General features: G+C 41.3%; 1 pseudogene; it reads right to left on the reverse strand.

Moving 5' to 3' along the window:
• Positions 1–4,151: 4,151 nt before the first annotated feature.
• Positions 4,152–15,920, reverse strand: part of LOC100435674 (myomegalin-like) — a 51,433-nt pseudogene continuing 39,664 nt past the window's right edge.

Genomic DNA, 15,920 nt, shown 5'->3' on the forward strand with positions numbered 1-15,920 from the left:
ATCTGTAACAGAGGAGGGATCCTTGGCTGAGGATTGTATTTCAGAACCACTGACTGCTCTTGACAATTGTAGCCCAGTAGGCTCCTTTGGTGAGAGAAGCTACAGTCCTTCAGCCTCCAATTGATATCAATACTTAGAAAGACCACAGCTAGATGGACAAACAGCATTGAGAGGCTGTAGCCATGCTCCTCTCAATTCCTATCCTGTAGAGAACAGGAGTCAGGAGCCACTGGCAGGAGACAGCATGTTACCTCGGAATCTGCCGGTGCAGAATGTGAACAATGCCATGTTCTTGCAGAAAACGCTTAGCCTGAGTTTCATAGGAGGTAATCACCAGACAACTGCATAATGTAGAGCACTGAGCAGGACAACTGACCTGTCTCCTTCACACAGTCCATGTCACCACGAATCACACAACAAAAAGGAGAAGAGACATTTTGGGTTCAAAAAAAAGTAAAAAGATAATGTAGCTACATTTCTTTAGTTATTTTGAACCCCAAATATTTCCTCATCTTTTTGTTGTTGTCATTGATTGTGGTGAGATGGACTTTTTTGTAGAGGACAGGTCAGCCATCTGGCTCAATGGTCTACATTCTGAAGCTGTCTGAAAATGTCTTCATGATTAAATTCAGCCTAAACCTTTTGCCAGGAACACTGCAGAGTCAATGCTGTGAGTTTCCAACCTCAGCCCATCTGCGGGCAGAGGAGGTCTAGTTTGTCCATCACCATTATCATGACATCAGGACTGGTTACTTGGTTAAGGAGGGGTCTAGGAGATCTGCCCCTTTTAGAGACACCTTACTTATAATGAAGTATTTGGGAAAGTGGTTTTTGAAAGTATAAATGTCCTGTATTCTAATGATCATCCTCTAAACATTTTATCATTTATTAATCATCCCTGCCTATGTCTATCATTAGATTCATATCTCTACACTGGAAATTTTCTGTCTCAATTTTTACTGTGCCTTTGTTTTTGCTAGTGTCTGTTGTTGAAAAAAAATTCTCTGCCTGAGCTTTAACTTTTGTCCAAAGTTAATTTTAATCTATACAATTAAAAACTTTTGCCTATCAGTCTGGACTGCTGGATTGTTTTTTACATTCAGTGTTATAATCTTTTATTATGCTGATTGTTTTTCATGGGTACTGATGTGAATTAATAAAAACATTTTCATTTCCCTGTTTATTTTCTAATCTCTTCCACATTGTAGGCTATGTTTACCGTATGTAGCAGAATGTATTTACTACTTTTCTTGGTTCCAATTATTTATATTCTTTGTGAATGTGTGTGTGTGTGTGTCTGCGTATGCCTCTGGCATTTAGGAAGGGTTGTAGAGCTCATGTTTAATATTGTGCTAAAAATGTTTTTGATAGTTTTCCCCCCTTTGAACTAGACACACTTCTAATATTTGGTTTATACATTTTAAGCTATAACTTTCAGCATCAAATATTTCCATATGACAGTTACAGAATGTGTTTTCTTTTTCCTACCTTCTTTGCCTGCTACTTCTCATCATAGTATTTGAACTTAACACATACCAGTGACATTCTGTGATTGTCATCTTGTCCCCACCTTGGTTTTTAGTTTAGATCCACAATTAAATATATTAATGCTCATGAGCTATTCAAAAGTGAATGTCACAGTCATCACTTGCTGAGTGGTACTCATCCTTAACAGAGTCCTCCTGAGGGAATTGGGTCTCACTGAGTTTACCATGTTTAATAATCTTTTCTCACGGTCTTAAAACATGGATCACATTACTGGATGTAAGGTGCTTGCCCAAAATGATTTTTCTTGAGTTTTTAGGAAACATTGTCTTCCTTGGGGGACATACATGGTGTATGTTCTCATTGTGGGATTCTATTTTGTTCTACCAGGAACTCTAATTTCTGCCAGTTACTTCATTCATTTGTTCTCTTCACCACGAGTCTCCAGAGGATACTTCCATGGTCCACTCCTCCCCATCTCCCAGCAGTTCTGCACTTCCAAGATTGGCACTTCTGGTCCTCTGCATGGTGAAGCCCCTGCCTTTCAATTCCCCAGTAGCCAGTGCTTTAATCCACCAGGTCTCAGGCATGATGTGTGTTTCTCCACACTTGCTTCTGAGGATAGTCTTACCTGTATTCTGTCATTAACAGGCCCTCACTGCTGTCCTGGCCTCCATTTGCATAGTGTTTTCTGCTCCCTCTGCTGTTGTGTGGCTCCCAGACCTGGCTAAATAAAGTCACCTGAGAGCCACAGTGTTCCCTAACCTTAGTGTGTAGGGGCAGGATTATGGGTGGAATTTTTGACTCTCTAAGTTAACCTCTAGGGCTTTGAAGTGTATGTTGAGAAATTCAGCTGTTATCATCCTAGGTGGACTTACTCTCTCCCATCCTCCTACTTCAAATGCAGAACTTCAATTGTGCACAAAAGAAGACTGAATCGTATAATAGAACACACCCTTATTCATTGGCTGGCTTCACCAAGCATCTCATGGCTGAACTTTTAAAAATACAATCTTAGCCACATACCTATGAAATGTATATGTGTGTGTGTATATATATATGAATTTGCTTCTGAGATTATGGAGGCTGAAATTCCAAAGATGCAAGGAAAGCTGGATACCCAGGAAAGCATTTGTTTTCCATTAGGCCTCTTAATTCTCTCCTGGCATTTGACTGATTGTATGAGTCCCACCCCCATTAAGGAGGGTAATCTGCTTCACTTATTCTGCCCATCCCAATGTTAATCGTATCCGAAACACTCTCTGGAACACAACCAGAATCATGTTTGGCCAAATGTCCCGGTACCATGGTGCTCAGTCACAGTGACAAGTACCAGTAACTATCACACATGCCCTTTGTCATATTTGTGATTTCCACTGTTTTTCTCCCAATCTGCAGCTTATATTTGTTCTCTTATTACTGTCTTGTGTTGAGCAAAAACTTTTAATTTTTATAAAGTTGAAGTTATCAATGTTTTCTTTAATGGTTTGTGTTTATTGATAACAAAGAACACTTTTGCCTAACTCTGTGTCATGAAGATTTTCTTATATTTTCTGCTATACTTTTTCTAGTTTTCTAGTTTATATTTAGTTGCATAATCCGTTTTGAGTTAGTTTTTGAGTTGGTATTGAGGTTCAGGTGAATTTTTTTCCTTTGGGGATATGCATGTCCAGTTGTTTCTACACAATTTGTTGACAAGAGAATGCCTTCTCCACTGAATCATATTTGGACATTTGTCAATCCATTGGGTGGTTGAGACTGGTGAGAGGACTGTCCTGGTGTTTTGACAGAATGACAGGGCATGAAGTAGGGTGGTTCTTATGGGAAAAATTAAGGAAGACACATTTTTGTATGAAGCATAGGAAAGCCCCAAGCAAAATTGAGGTGCCCTCTACCAGCATGTTGTAGCACACTCATCTCTGCCCTCTCTACCTGTCCTGTCACAAAAGCTTGGGTGTGCATAGACACTGAGGTCGAGTGGTGTCTTTGGGCACATTTGAGCATTGACACCAAAGCTGCAGCATCAAATCTTAGAATATAAAACAGCCAGGTGGATCACCTGAGGTCAGGAGTTCATGACCAGCCTTACTAGCATGGTGAAACCCCATCTCTACTAAATCAAAAAAATTAGCCGGACATGATGGAGTGTGCCTGTAATCTGAGCTACTTGGGAGGCTGAGACAGGTAAATCGCTTGTGTACCTGGGAGGCGGAGGTTGCAGTGAGCCAAGATCACACCATTGCACTCCAGCCTGGGCAATGAGAGTGAAACTCCATTCCCCCCACCAAAAAAAAATAAACCAAAATAAAAGAATATCAAGCAGCCAAAGAAGCAGGAAAACATAACACATAATGAAGAATCTAATAATCTAGTTGAAACTGACACATGTTGGAAATAGAAGAAAAGGACATTAGAGCAGTTAGTATAATTATATTTTAATTAAATGGAGCAGTTGGAGATTTTTTAAATATCAAATTCTGTGGATAAAAACCATGATTTACAGTCTGAAATGGAAGAAGGCACTGGATTAAACATTGCAGAAGAGAAGATTATTGAACTAGATGGAATAGAAGTTGAAACTAACATAAATGAAACACACTGTAACAAATGACTTGAAAACATAAAAAGACCATCAGCATAAAAACGTTAAACATCCTAGTGTAAGGCTAAATTGAATCCCTGAAGGGCGTGTAGTGGAGAAGAGAAACAAAGATATTTAAAACATACTGGATGAAAGATTTAGAAGCTCCATGGAAACTATAAACTTCAAATATTACAGAAATACGATTATTCTAAGAAGAAGAAACATGAAGAAAACTTCACAAAGGAACACCTTAATCAAATCCATCAAAACAGTGATGAAAAGGAAATCTTAAAAGGAATAAAAGGGGAAAGAACATGTTACATACAGAGCACTAAATATAAGGATGACATAAGATTTCTCATAGGAAACTTTACAAACAAGAAGTTTGCAATAAAGTACTTAAAAAAAGAAAAAACTGAAGTCTACAATTCTACACCTGGCCAAATTATCTTTCAAAAATAAACATGAGAAAACATATTTTTGAACAGAAAACAAAATGATCTCAATTTGCAGATGGTGTGATCCTATGTATAGAAAATCCCAAATAATACATACAAATGCAAACACACATACATGCACACAGAGACCACACACACACACACACACACACACACACACATACACTACCAGACTTAGTAAGTGAATTCAGCAAACTTTCAGCAAGCAATCAGTTGTGTTAGCAATGAACAATCTGAGAAGAAAATTGACACAATTACTTCATTTATAATAGCACCTGTAAGGATAATATGCCTGGGAATAATTTTTTTCAAGGAGGTGCAGTACTTGTACACAGACAGCTACAGAACATTGCTCATGGAGATTAAGGAAGAGCTAAATAAATGGAAAGATATCTTGTGTCCATTGGTTGGAAGTTGTAACATGGTTAAGATAAAAATACAATGAATAGCAATCCACAGATTCAATACAATCCTATCAAAAAGTAGCCTTTTTTACAGGAATGCCTAAGAAGAACTTCATATTCTTAAAAAATAGGAAGTGTCCCCCCAAAACAAAAGCAATCTTGAAATGTAAGAAGGAGCATTCTGTATTCCAAAGGTCTTTAAGTGCTCTCAGCAATACTTGCTAGTCTTCAATATATAGGCTTTCACATCTTTTTTTTTTCTTCTTTTGTTTCTAGACACGATCTTACTCAGGCTGGAGTACAGTGGCACAATCACAGCTCACTGTAGCATGGAATTCTCAGGACTATGACATCCTAGGGCCTCATCCACTGAGTTCCTGGGACTACAGGCTCATACCACCACAGCGGGATAATTTTTCTGATTTTCAATACAGATGAATTCTCACTATGTTGCCTAGGCTAGTTTCAAGCTTCTGAGCTCAAGTGACCCTCCTGCCACAGCCTTCCAAAGTGTTGGGATTTGAAGCCAAACCTGGCTGGCTTTCACATCTTTCCTATGTAGTTTACATTTCTTGATGCTATTGAGAGCCTGGCTGGCTTTCACATCTTTGCTATATAGTTTATATTTCTTGATATTATTGTAAATGTGTATTAAAGGAATCTTTTAAAAATTTTGTATTAAAATTATATATTTAAGGAATTACATATATATATTTAAGGAATACAACCTGAGGACATATACATGTACACATACATATACATATACATATACATATACATATACATATACATATACATATACATAATGAACTAATGCATACTAGGTGAGGGGCTGTCTTGTGAGCAAACCCAAGGTCCCTGGCTCATGAAGCCTTTGTCTAGAAGGATGGAGGGATCAGCAAGATGGGCACACGGCAGGTTCTGTCTTTGTTGCGGGCACCTGCCCACTCGGGTCTTTCATAATACTAACCAGGCTTCACGATGGGCGAGGTGAGCTAGGAATGGGAAAGTGGATGACCTCAGATCCAGAGACTGCAGTTGTCACCTGGGAACTTGGCATATGCGTGGAGGAGTCTCCCACTGATTTGGCCCTGGGTCAATGCCCAAACATTCACAAGGACAGGACTCTCAGCCTCAATATTTTAGGAGCCCCCGGTCTTCTAAAGAGGGTTTGTGGTGGGGAAGAATGTTCAACAAAACAGAAGAGTTATGGGTACTCTAGCCTGGCAACAGAGAATACTTCCTTATGCTACTAAATGGCAATATTTGACAATTATGGATGACACAATTGAGAAGCAGCTTTCACTGTTTAATAAGCAGTGTCTCTAGAACACTAGGTTAGTGCTGTCAGATGTTGACTGAAAAGTCAGTGGTTTGAGCCTATCCAGTCACATTAATGTTTCTAGCTGACATGACCTTCCATCTGAAGAATCTCTTCCTTGGACCAAATATCTCTTAAATCTTCTCTTCTTCTTGTCTCTTGTCTATTTTCCAAGGCTCCTCTTTGTTGCTTGAGGCAAAAAAAGTCCATTTTTAAACCACACCCAACAAACATCTACCCTTACTTATCCTGGTTTTTAGCGTTTTGAGTTTGTTTGTTTTCTCAGCTTCTCATATTTGGAATACTGGAAATTCCTAAAGTGGAAAATGATGGAACCTGAATCACAACTATGGTGAAGCCACAGGCTCTGGGTGAAAAACCTAATCTGCCAGGGTTTGAAGTTAAACACATTAATTTTCTATGCCTCCATTTCTGTCAAATTTGCTGTCCAATAGGCTAAATCAGAACACTGAGGTTGTTCAAAGTTTAAATGAGCGTGGAGCCAATGCTTGTCACGTAGTAATTGGTCAACACGCTTGAGCTCCTATCAGCGTCATGGCCTCCAGCATTTCCATCAGGCTTAGATCTTTGAAATGTCCTTCTTGATATGAATGGATCATTCTTCAAACATTCTCTAACCGGTGGCCATGAAATTGCTCCAATGTGTATTATTACAAACACAACTGCAGGGACCAGACTGACACATGTATCTGTCATGCATCGCTTGTCTATTTCTCCGTAGACACCTGGAGATGGAACTGTCAGACCAAAGTATTTATGCATTTCTGATTTTGCTAATTTCTGTCTAAATTACTGTGAAAAGAAGATATAACAAGTCATACTTTTAACATTTTATGAGAATTCTTTTCTTCTCCATCTTCTGGCCAAAACTGGGAAGTATTTGCCTACCATTTCCTCTGAACTTACTTTGCCAACATTTCTGTAGTCATACAGTGGGATCACATTGTATGCATGACATCAAACTCAAATCCTTAAATGAAAAGAGGGATTAATATGACTGTATAAAAATTTATATTCAAAATAAAAAGAATGCAAATATATATGTGTATGTATATATATATACACATACATATATGAGAAAGGAATTTTTTTATTTGGATACTTTATCAAAGTTATTTATACTTGAAAATTTGTTTAGTACAACAGTAGTCCCTTTGTGTACTCCCAGAGTTTCATCACATAGAAGCAATTATTTAGTTATTTATCTCCTTATGTCTAAATATATATTATTACTTTTTGATTTTCAAGTTTAGGCACTATCTCTCCTTCACATACTTGCTCATCACCACCACCCCCAAACATGCCTCTCACTACCTTACCCTCTAGCGTGCTTATGTCCTAGTTTGCTGGGTCAATTACTACATTGTTATAACTTGTATATGTTATTCAGAGTTCAGTCACATTGGATATACATAGCAGGAATGAAAGGCCAGTATCTTCAGGGTCTCTCTCTCAAGTGGATAAGCTTCAGAGATTTTTGTAATCTTTGGTCACTCTCCCCATCTTTTCCCTATTCCAGGTAAGTACTGGATCTGATGGGCCCAGCTTAGGTCAGGCACTCTCTCCTTGAACAGGGGAGAGCGGGATATCTTCATGTGTAGTACCAGGAAAACATTGTCCAAAGAGGGAAAGGTAGTTCTAAGACAGAAAAGTCAATCTGGGATATGGGTAGGCAAAACAAGGACAGGCAAAACAAGGACAGGCAAAACAAACAAACAAACATGTCTGTTCTGTGAGGGGAGCATGCAGTAGAGGGTGGATTCAGAGTGGGAGGGGAGAGTTTTGAGAGATGTGGGCCATGGATATCCCTCTGTGGGCTGAAGCCACACAAGACTCTTGGGGTCTCTCAGGGGCAGGGAGCTGAGGAGAATCTGCCCTCCCCAACCTGTGAGACTGGCGAGGGGACTGTCCTGGTCACCAGACAGAAATGGAGTCTGGGCCAGGGCAGTTCTTGTGGGAAAGAAAGAACAGGACATCTTCTCCTTAAGGTAAGGTCCTGAGTCAGGTCTTGGTAGGGAGGGAGGTTACCTTGGGCATTGGCACCTGAAGATGGTTGGCTAGATGAGAGCACTGAAATCTATGTCCTATAAACTTGTAGTTCTAGTAAGAGAATAGCTGCAGTAAAGGGTCTTTAGGAAGAGGAGGTGGAAGACCTGATTTGGGTTGGGGGCTCCAAGAAGAATGTCTGCCTTGCTGTGCAGAAGCCTTCTGCATAACCTCCCTGGTCCCCTTGCTTAGCCTCCTGGACAGACCCCTGTGAGCCCTGGAAGTGCACAGTGAGCTCAGCCAAGGCATCTCTAGCTGGGACTCATCCCTGGGTGTTTCTGTGGCCTTGGGTGCCCTGGCCTCCTCCAGGTCCTGTCTTGCAGGCAATCATCCTGCAAGGGAAGGGGGAAAGGAGGCTACTAGACAGTTAACTCTGAGCAGCTTCACAAGGTCCTGACTTAGCTCCTAGTCACTTGCAAACCTATATACCCCCATCTCATCCCCCAAACGATGAAAAGAAACTTTGCCAGGACTCATGCTAGAAAAATAGGGTGGGACTGTTCCGTAAAGCCAAGTTCTTAGGATATAAATAAAAGATGGAAACCACCTGCTGGAAGGTGCCACAGTGGGAACCTTGGGGGCAGGGAGCAGTCACTGAACTGTCAGGGTGAATCCTGGCTCCTGGCCCTCACACACCCTTTCTCCCCCTCCCTCCTTCTCTCCTCCCTTCTGTCTGCTTTTTCCCCTCTCTCCCCTGCATCCCTCAGGTACCTTCTGTGGGCCCTAACCCCTCCTTTTCAGAGGCTCCAAAGTGAGCCCTCAAAACACTTGGTAACCTTGGACATTTCCAAAACTGGAGAGACTTGGCCACACCATTTGTATGAGCTAGGAAGGTCCTCCAGAGTTCTTGTCTAAATTTTTCTGTTGATGAGAAGAGAACAAAAGAGTTTCCATCTGATCTGGTCCTAAGGCAACTTCTCCTTGGAGCAGAGTCTGGGCAGGAAGAAGGGGGTTGCCCAGGGCCCCAGACTTGCCCCTTACAGCTGCTTTCCTCCTCCCCCCTTCACTGTGGGAGAGCTGGCCAGGGATGAGGAACCTCTGTTCTCCACAGATGCCAGGATTCCAGGCTCAAATCTAAATGTTGACTGATTTAGGAGGCTAAGGGAGGCAATTCCTTGGAGAGAGGTGTCAGGAGTTCAGACAAGAGCAGCATCTAGTTGCCATCCACAGAGACCCCAAGACAGGAATCCACTGGTAACTGGTTGGAGGGGATCCCATGAAAACAAAAAGCAACGTGCGCATTAGAACTGGACCCAATATCAGGAGATTAAAAACTGCACCATCCTATGGGATGAAGGAATTAGGGAATCCTGGAAGTAAAGTTTTTCATGTAGGTAATTTCTTCCAAAGAGACACAGGGCAGTGGCCCAGTGACATGAGTAAAAGAAAACTCGGGGTCTAGGATTGAGGGGAGGCAGCCTTTTTAGTGGAGGAGACCTCTGACCTGGAGGCCCAGGGTCACCCTGAGAGGGGAGGGTTCTTGCTGGGTCACTGGGTCCAGGACTCCAATTGCATATAGCCAGTGGCCTGGAGGGTCCATGACCACGATTGGGGCAATTTCCCCCATTCCACTTAGGGAGCAATAGAGAGGAACCTCACTGGAACTATACGGAAAGGTCCCACTGAGACTTGAACTCTGATCACTGTATTCAGAGTCCAAAGCCCTCACCATTACACCATGGAACATCACACTAGCTTATAACTGGAGGTAACTAAGTTCACACTTAGCAGCCATAGTTCTCATGCACCTATGTTAAGGCATTTCTTCTGATCCCTCAAGCAGCACCAAGGAAGGTGGACCTGCGAGACAGGAGTCGTCCTCTTTCTTTCTCTCTGCCCTCTCCTTTGATCAAGTTTTATCATTTCATTTGCACCTCAGAAAATGAGGCAAAATCCAGTTTGGGCTTAGGGCCAGAGAAGAGCCCTTTGAGGCCTCCCTCCTGGAAAACATACTCTCTCAGTTTACCAGCATTTCCTGTACCAAGGGGAAATTTCTGCAAACTGTAGTGTTATATTCTTTTTACCTTCCCTCTTTTCCCTTTATCCAGGGAGGCCAGATGACTGTCAGAACAGGACTTGGGACTTCCTGGGTGCCTTGCCACCTTCCTCCATGTAACAAATAATGGCTGACACCAAGCAAGTGGGATTGGGAGGCAGGGAGTCTTTTATTTTCTTCTTCATATATTTCTATGCCTTTTTTCAGTCGGTATTGCCAAGATTTTCTCACCAGAAATGGAGATTTGTTGGATTTAAAATACAAAGAAATCAGTCATAATTTACATTTCTATAAAGCACTCAAACCAGGCCATACACCCCTGCTGTGACTCAAAATCAACCACATACTGTCGAGGTCAGGAGGCAGGGCCCTGACACTTAAGCACAGTGTGTTTTCTCAGAATTGGCCAAGTTGACGCCATTCCAATTTCTCAACATACCACAACCCATAAATTGCAGTTTCTAAAAGGGTACATGTATTTTTACCAAAACCCCAGGGGTTCAGTGTAGGTCCTGCTGCTCAGCACACAGAAAGCCAATCATTGAGACATTGAGTATTGCTGAGGAAGAAGGCTTTAATCAGGTGCTGCAGCTGAGGAGATGGGAGATTAGTCTCAAATCTATCTCCCTGATCGACTAAAGTTAGGGGTTTTTATAGCAGGGAAGAAATGTAACTGTGTGTGGGAAAAGAGGAACTAGGGAGTGGTGAGGAAGCACTCATGATGAGTGAGGGTTCTGACATCTTATTGTCTAGAGGCTGTGATCAGCTGAGTTTCAGGTCTATGATGCTTTCTGAGAGGCCTGAGAGTCCTTTCCTGAGAAAGAAACTCAGATGAAACAAATATAGGTTTGTTTTAATGAATGGCTTGACCTCAGGAGTTTGAAACCAGCCTGAGCAATATGGTGAAACCCTGTCTCTACCAAAAATACAAAAAAAAAAAAAAAAAAAAAGAGGGTTGCTTCCAAGATGGCCGAATAGGAACAGCTCCAGTCTGCAGCTTCCAGTGAGAGTGAGGCTGAAGACGGGTGATTTCTGCATTTCCAACTGAGGTACCTGGTTCATCTCATTGGGACTGGTTGGACAGTGGGTGCAGCCCATGGAGGACAAACCAAGGTGGGGCATTGCCTCACCTGGGAAGCACAAGGGGTTGGCAGATTTCTTTTTCCTAGCCAAAGGAAACTGTGAGTGACTGTACCTGGAGAAGCCATACATTTCTGACCAAATACTGTGCATTTTCCACTGTCTTCACAACTGACAGACCAGGAGATTTCCTCCCCTGCCTGGCTCAGTGGGTCCTGCACCCATGAGGCCTTGCTTACTGCTAGTGCTGCAGTCTGAGATCAACCTGATACAGTGAAGCACGGCAGGGGGAGGGGGTTCTGCCACTGCTGAGGCTTGAGTAGGTGGTTGTATGGTCACAGTGTAAACAAAGGGGTAGGGAAGCTTGAAATGGGCAGAGCCCACCACAGCTCAGCAAGGCATACTGCCTCTCTAGATTTCACCTCTGGGGGCAAAGTACCTCTGAATAAAAAGCAGCAGACAGCTTCTGCAGACTTAAACGTCCCTGCCTGACAGCTCTGAAGAGAGCAGTGGTTATCCTAGCATGGCATTCGAGCTCTGATAACAGACAGACAGCCTCCTCAAGTGGGTCCCTGACTTCCATATAGACTGACTGGGAGACTCCTCCCAGTAGGGGCCAACAGACACCTCACACAGGTGGGTGTCCCTCTGAGATGAGGCTTCCAGAGGAAGGATCAGGCAGCAATATTTGCTATTCTGCAGCCTCAGCTGGTGACACCCAGGCAAACATGGTCTGGAGTGGACCTCCAGCAAACTCCAACAGACCTGCAGCTGAGAGTCCTGCCTGTTAGAAGGAAAATTAACCAATAGAAAAGAATAGCATCAACATCAACAAAAAGGACATCGACACCAAAACCCCATCCATAGGTCACCAACATCAAAGACCAAAGTAGTAGATAAAACCACAAAGATGCAGAGAAACCAGAGCAGAAAGGCTGAAAATTCCAAAAATCAGAATGCCTTTTCTCCTCCAAAGGAACACAAATCCTCACCAACAAGGGAACAAAACTGGATGGAGAATGAGTTTGACAACATAACAGAAGTAGGCTTCAGAAGGTCGGTAATAACAAACTTCTCTGGGCTAAAGGAGCATGTTCTAATCTATTGCAAGGAAGCTGAAAACATTGAAAGAAGGTTAGATGAATGGCTAACTAGAATAAGCAGTGTAGAGAAGAGCTTAAATGACCTGAAGGAGCTGAAAACCACAGTACGAGAACCTCGTGAAGCATACACAAATTTCAATAGCCAATTGGATCAAGCAAAATAAAGGATATCAGTGATTGAAGACCAAATTAATGAAATAAAGCAAGAAGACAAGATTCGAGAAAAAAGAGTACAAAGAAATGAACAAAGCCTCCAAGAAATATGGACTATGTGAAAAGACCAAATCTACATTTGATTTGTGTATCTGAAAGTGATGGGGAGAATGGAACCAAGTTAGAAAACACTCTTCAGGATATTATTCAGGAGAACGTCCCAAACCTAGCAAGGCAGGCCAACATTCAAATCCAGGAAATACAGAGAACACCACAAAGATACTCATTGACAAAAGCAACCCCAAGACACATAATTGTCAGATTCACCAAAGTTGAAACAAAGGAAAAAATGTTAAGGGCAGCCAGAGAGAAATGTAGGGTTACCCACAAAGGGAAGCTCATCGGACTAACAGTGGATCTCTCAGCAGAAACTGTACAAGCCAGAAGAGAGTGGGGGCCAATATTCAACATTCTTAAAGAAAAGAATTTTCAACCCAGAATTTCATATCCAGCCAAACAAAGCTTCATAAGTGAAGGAGAAATAAAATACTTTACAGACAAGCAAATGCTGAGAGATTTTGTCACCATCAGGCCTGCCTTACAAGAGCTCCTGAAGGGAGCACTAAACATGGAAAGGAACAACCAGTACCAGCCACTGCAAAAACATGCCAAATTGTAAAGACCATCTACGCTATGAAGAAACTGCATCAACTAATGGGTGAAATAACCAGCTAGCATCATAATGACAGGATCAAATTCACCCATAACAATATTAACCTGAAATGTAAATAGGCTAAATGCCCCAATTAAAAGACACAGACTGGCAAATTGGATAGAGTCAAGACCCATCAGTGTGCTGTATTCAGGAGACCCATCTCACGTGCAAAGACACACATAGGCTCAAAATAAAGGGATGGAGGAAGATCTACCAAGCAAATGGAAAGCAAAAAAAAAAAAAGCAGGGGTTGCAATCCTGGTCTCTGATAAAATAGACTTTAAAAAACAAAGCTCAAAAGAGACAAAGAAGGCCATTACATAATGGTAAAGGGATAAATTCGGCAAGAAGAGCTAACTATCCTAAATATTTATGCACGCAATACAGGAGCACCCAGATTCATAAAGCAAGTTCTTAGAGACCTAAAAAGAGACTTAGACTCCCACACAATCATAATGGGAGATTTTAACATGCCACTGTTAATATTAGACAGATCAACAAGACAGAATCTTAACAAGGATATCCAGGACTTGAACTCAGCTCTGGACCAAGTGGACCTAATAGACATCTACAGAACTCTCCACCCCAAATCAGCAGAATATAAATTCTTCTCAGCACCACATCACATTTATTCTAAAATTGACCACATAATTGGAAGTAAAACACTCCTCAGTGAATGTAAAAGAATAGAAATCACAACAATCTGTCTCTCAGACCACAGCACAATAAAATTAGAACTCAGGATTAAGAAACTCCCTCAAAACTGCACAACTACATGGAAACAGAACAACCTACTCATGAATGACTACTGGGTAAATAGCGAAATGAAGGGAGAAATAAAGATGTTCTTTGGAACCAATGAGAACAAAGACACAACATACCAGAATCTGTGGGACACATTTGAAGCAGTGTGTAGAGGGAAATTTATAGCACTAAATGCCCCCAGGAGAAAGCAGGAAAGATCTAAAATCAGCACAATGACATCACAATTAAAAGAACTAGAGAAGCAAGAGCAAACACTTTCAAAACTAGCAGAAAACAAGAAATAACTAAGGTCAGAGCAGAACTGAAGGAGACAGAGACACAAAAAACCCTTCAAAAAATCAATGAATCCAGGAGCTGGTTTTTTGAAAAGATCAACAAAATAGACCCCTAGAAAGATTCATAAAGAGAAAAGAGACAAGAATCAAATAGACACAATAAAAAATGAAAAAGGGGATATCACCACCGATCCCACAGAAATACAAACTACCATCAGAGAATACTATAAACACCTCTATGCAAATAAACTAGAAAACCTAGAAGAAATGGATAAATTCCTGGGCTCGTACACTCTCACAAGACTAAACCAGGAAGAACTCAATCCTGGAATAGACCAATAACAGGTTCTGAAATTGAGGCAATAATTAATAGCCTACCAAGCAAAAACATTCCAGGACCAGATAGATTCCCAGCCAAATTCTACCAGAGGTACAAAGAGGAGCTGGAACCATTCCTTCTGAAACTATTCCAGTCAATAGAAAAAGAAGGAATCCTCCCTAACTCATTTTATGAGGCCAGCATCATCCTGATACCAAAGCCTGGCAGAGACAAAACAAAAAAAGATAATTTTAGGCCAATATCCCTAATGAACATCGATGTGAAAATCCTCAATAAAATACTGGCAAACTGAATCCAGCAGCACTTCAAAAAGCTTATCCACCATTATCAAGTCGGCTTCATCCCTGGGATGCAAGGCTGGTTCAACATACACAAATCAATAAACGTAATCCATCACATAAACAGAACCAATGACAAAAACTACATGATTATCTCAAATGATGCAGAAAAGGCCTTCAACAAAATTCAACAGCCTTTCATGCTAAAAACTCTCAATAAACTAGGTATTGATTGAATATATCTGAAAATAATAAGAGCTATTTATGACAAACCCACAGCCAATATCATACTGAGTGGGCAAAAACTGGATGCATTCCCCTTGAAAACCAGCACAAGACAACAATGCCCTCTCTCACCACTCCTATTCAATGTAGTATTGGAAGTTCTGGCCAGGCCAATCAGGCAAGAGAAAGAAATAAAGGGTATTCAATTAGGAAAAGAGGAAGCCAAACTGTCTCTGTTTGCACATGACATGATTGTGTATTTAGAAAACCCCATCATCTCAGCCCAAAATCTCCTTAAGCTGATAAGAAACTTCAGCAAAATCTCAGGATACAAAAATCAATGTGCAAAAATTACAAGCATTCGTATACATCAAGAACAGACAAACAGAGAGCCAAATCATGAGTGAACTCCCATTCACAATTGCTTCAAAGAGAATAAAATATCTAGGAATCCAACTTACAATGGATGTGAAGGACGTCTTCAAGGAGAACTACAAACCACTGCTCAACGAAATAAAAGAGGACACAAACAAATGGAAGAACATTCCATGCTCATGGATAGGAAGAATCAATATTGTGAAAATGGCCATACCACCCAAGGTAATTTATAGATTCATTGCTATCCCCATCAAGCTACTGATGACTTTCTTCACAGAATTGGAAAAAAAACT

This window comes from Pongo abelii, chromosome 1 (genome assembly GCF_028885655.2).
Source record: "Pongo abelii isolate AG06213 chromosome 1, NHGRI_mPonAbe1-v2.0_pri, whole genome shotgun sequence".
Classification (NCBI taxonomy): domain Eukaryota; kingdom Metazoa; phylum Chordata; class Mammalia; order Primates; family Hominidae; genus Pongo; species Pongo abelii.